At 43.8% G+C, this 4,662-nt stretch overlaps 1 non-coding gene across 1 annotated transcript; it reads left to right on the top strand.

Annotated features, from left to right (window-relative positions):
• The first annotated feature begins 409 nt into the window (after nucleotides 1-409).
• Nucleotides 410-516, top strand: LOC111761759 (U6 spliceosomal RNA). Its single transcript, XR_002795024.1, has one exon. It is a non-coding gene; the product is annotated as a U6 spliceosomal RNA (small nuclear RNA).
• Nucleotides 517-4,662: the final 4,146 nt, after the last annotated feature.

Below are 4,662 nucleotides of genomic sequence, written 5' to 3'. Positions count from 1 at the left end.
AACAACAATGAGAACTGTAGTTACAAAACAATACAAATATTATAAAATTAAAATGAAAATAATACTATACATTAAAAAGTTAGAAGAGGGAAAGAAGGAAGACTGGAAGATATGCAAGAATATTAATTTCTTGTTCGCCCATCATAGAGTTAATGCTATCTGAAATGCAGACTTCTAATTAAAAATAACAACATAAGACTTCCACCTCTTAGTGTTTTTCATCATTTTTTTCTTACTCTCAGAAGGATCTTTTAAGAACTATGCTTATGGTAAGGAAACAGTATACACGGTTCACAAATTCCCTTAGTTTAAATTCAGTGTCTTTTCTTTATGTCAAGTAAAATTATGTTTATTACTCTTTATTAAAACTATAATGCAGATTATAATGGAGGTTCAAGAAGACTGAGCTGTGCTCGCTTCGGCAGCACATATACTAAAATTGGAACGATACAGAGAAGATTAGCATGGCCCCTGCGCAAGGATGACACGCAAATTCGTGAAGCGTTCCATATTTTTAAAGACTTAAACAGACACTTCTCCGAAGAAGAAATACAAATGGCAAGAAAGCACATGAAAAAATGTTCCAAATCTCTAGCTATCAGGGAAATGCAAATCAAAACCACAATGAGATACCATCTTACACCCATAAGATTGGCAGCTATGAAAAAAACAGAAGAATACAAGTGCTGGAGAGGATGTGAAGGAAGGGGAACACTCATCCACTGCTGGTGGGAATGCAGAAGGATCCAACCATTCTGGAGAACAGTATGGCGGTTTCTCAAAAAACTAGCCATAGATTTGCCATATGACCCAGCAATACCACTGCTGGGAATATACCCAGCAGAACTGAAAACAAGAACACAAACCAATATATGTACACCAATGTTCATAGCAGCATTGTTCACTATTGCCAAAAGTTGGAATCAACCCAAATGCCCATCAACAGACGAGTGGATCAATAAAATGTGGTATATACACACAATGGAATACTACTCGGCTGTAAGAACAAACACACTACAAACACATGTGATAACATGGATGAATCTTGAGAACCTTATGTTGAGTGAAGCAACCCAGACATTGAAGGACAAATACTACATGACCTCAATGATATGAAATAAACAAGCTGCCCTAGATTAGCAAGAGACTGAACGATAGGCTTGCAGGAAATCGGAGGGTGGAGGAAGGATATGAGCCGATGTCTGCAGGGGTGGAATTTAAGACGAGATGGTGGTAAGTATGAACACAAAGAAGAGATAAAAGGGGGGCAAGGGGTTGCCTTTGCTTGGGGTTTTGCGGGTTTGAGGGTGGCTGGGGAGGGACGGATGGGTAACGTTGCCCAAAAGTGGGGGGAGGGAGGGGTAGCATACGAACCAGGAGAGGGTCAGGTGTTGGTGGAGAGTAAAATGCTGAGAAAATCATATCAAAATATAATAAAGAGGGTTACCTGTTTAGAATGCTCAGAGGGGAGGGTCTGATGCAGGCCGGGCTCCTGGGGAATGTCTAAATGCTCATTCTGCCAGAGTGGGTGACACCATGGGGCAGAAACCCAAGTAGTGAGAGTGGGGGTGGACCCACATCCTGGGGAGGACTAATGCCATCCAATAGAGGGAACTGTATCCCTCGAGAGAAAGGGTGGCTCCCAGGGCATTGGGGCAGTTGAGCAAGTTAGGCCCTGAACACTATTCCATCTATCTCTGGAAGTGGCTCCTCTGGAAACGGAGGTTGGCTATCACTGAGGGCACCAAGGTGGAAGGGAAAATGGACGTTAAATGTGTGGAACCAAAGTAAATGGGGGGTAAGAGAGGAGTTTCTTGAGAGTACACAAGGATGGATATAAAACATGTAATATTACAGCATAACATATAGGAGATGACAGACTGATAATGTAAACCATAATGTAAAACATAGGATAACTAAAAATGTAAAGAACTGTGTATCCTAAAGTATGCACCATAATGTAAGCACAGATGTCACCTTGTTAGAAAGCTAATGTCTCAGACTCTGTACATCACTTTAAGTAAATATGATATGAATAGGGCGTAAGAGTATCACTGTGGAAGGGAAAAGGTTTTCTGGTGGATGTGTGGGAGTGCTGTATATTATATATATACATTGCTGTGGTCTAGGACTCCTGTGAAGAAAAGCTGAATAATTAGGGGGGGGGGGGGGAAAAAAGAAAAAAATAGGATGTGGAATTTTTTCAAGTCAACATTCTTTATCTAAGTTCTTTATCTAACTTTATCCAAGTTCTTTATCTATCCTTTAAACTCATCGCTATATGCCATTCCCTAGTAAGGGACCATAATATTATATTGGGCTTCAAATTTCGGGGAGTTCTGGATCACAGAGTGTTTCAACAATGGCAATGGAGGGATACTGGTATGGGATACCAATGACAGGTGATATATGACTGACAGGGAGCTGTACAGAACATATGTCCAGGGTGCATGGTAATGTTTGGATATACTCATATTGGCAACAATTAAAAACCACAGTAGGGGGGGTACTGGGTTCCTGGCCAGTGGTGCTCTGTCGTGGTCCCTAGGGGAGCAGCGACAGTCTCCCAGGTACAGTGGTGGGGACCGGGAGGGAGTGATGGTTCAACAGTGAGCCCCTGATGCTAATGACTATGCTTGTGAGCTGATAAACCCAAAATAAGAACAAGGCCTAGAGCAACTTTGTGCCTGGGAATTTCCTTCTGTCTGCCTTCATGTTACTCAAATGTGGCCAGTCTCGAAGCCAAACTCAGCATGTAAATGCAATGCCTTCCCCCCAGCGTGGGACATGACACCCGGGGATGAGCCTCCCTGGCAACGAGGGACCACTATCAACTACCAACTGATGATGCAACTGGAAAATGACCTTATACGGAAGGTTCAATGCGGATCAGCAGAATATCCATGTCTACATAAAATACCATGACTTTAAAATGCTGTTTGACCTAAAGTAAGGGGGAAATGGAAAGGAGAAATGAGTTTATATGGCTACGAGTTTCTAAAAAAGAGTCTGGAGGCTGGCAGAAGGTTTGCCCTCATGCACAACTGAGCAGAGTCAGAGAGACAGATAAAGCAGATACAACCCCCAGATATTGGTTCCTTTGAGGGCTAAAGAGACCCATGGGAGTTATGGTCATGGCCGATGGGGTTAACTACCAGGGCAGATGGCCCCTCTTTGGAAATGGTGTTTATGTGTGATGAATCTGGACTCAGATGGGATCTCCCTTCATAAGACTTTCATGCTAATGTGCTGGAGGTGCAGTTAATGTTGGGGTTTAAGATATATTTAGGGGATTTGAATCTCTGGACTGACAATGTGATAGCCAGATCCTGAGCCTCAACAGACTCCAGCACCTACAATCTGATTTATTGGACTTACCACACTCAGCTAAGATGGAGTTGAAGAAGGACAACCACCACACCATGGAGCCTAGAGTGATTACAACTGAAAATGGGAGGATTGCATCCAGCATCCAGGTGGAATCTGAGCCTCCTCTTGACATAGAGGTGCAATGGACACAACCAATCCAATGTCCACATAGAAGAGGTGGCATTGGATTGGGAAAAGTGGACATAATGGACAAAGGGTATGGGGAAAGGCAGGAAGAGATGAGAGGTGGAGGCGTCTTCGGGACATGGAGCTGCCCTGGATGGTGCTTCAGAGGTAATCACCGGACATTGTAAATCCTCACAGGGCCCACTTGATGGAATAGAGGAGAGTATGGGCCATGATGTGAACCAATGTATATGAGGTGCAGAGGTGCCCAAAGATGTACTTACCAAATCCAATGGATGTGTCATGATGATGGGAACGAGTGTTGGTGGGGGGGGGGAGAGGGGGGGTGGGGGGGTGGGGTTGAATGGGACCTCACATATATATTTTTAATGTAATATTATTACAAAGTCAATAAAAAATAAAAAAATTAAAAAAAAAAAAAAGAAGACTGAGCACATGTGTTGATCAACTACTTCTCCCAACCCTAGATTTAAAGGTAGTAGAAGTATTTTTTAAAAATCAAGAACAAGATAAAAGCCAGTAGTTGATTTCAATAAATTTTTGAAAGTATATGAATAGACAGAGGAGAGGAATTATATGAAAAGCCCTGGACATAACAAAACCAGGTGTGACAGTTGTGCTAAAGAGACCAAAGGGTGATATAAATAAAAAGGATTATTTTAAAATGTGGAGATAAAACAATCACCCCATATCCCTTCCCTACTCCCATTCCACTAATGTCCCCTGCTCCCACCCTGCCTTTCGCTTCCTTATACTTTGCCTGCCTGTTCCTCGTAACCTCCCTGTATTATGGCCCTTCTCAGCAGCAGTTTGTGCTGCTGCCTCCCTCTGCCCCTCCTCCCAGCCACTGTTATCTTCCCCCTCCCAGCCGATCGCTGTTCTCCCCGCCTCATTCCAACCGCCCTCATCCCGGATCCGCCCCGGCACAACCTCGGAAACAACCACCCTCTGCCATCAATGGCTTACGTCATAAACCGCAGGTCCGCCCTTGCCTCTGCAGCCAATCCTCAGCTTCCCCGCGGACATGCCCCTCCCACAACCTCCCCGCCTCCATGACACTATAAAACCCCATGTACTTCCCGAATAAAATCAGACCTGCGCATAGACCTCGTCTCCGTGGTTTTTCCTCCATCGAACCGCACGTCC

The sequence above is a fragment of the Dasypus novemcinctus genome, chromosome 11 (genome assembly GCF_030445035.2).
Source record: "Dasypus novemcinctus isolate mDasNov1 chromosome 11, mDasNov1.1.hap2, whole genome shotgun sequence".
Taxonomy (NCBI): domain Eukaryota; kingdom Metazoa; phylum Chordata; class Mammalia; order Cingulata; family Dasypodidae; genus Dasypus; species Dasypus novemcinctus.
The sequence above is the reverse complement of the archived record's forward strand: the minus strand, read 5'-3'. Positions and strand labels throughout refer to the sequence as shown.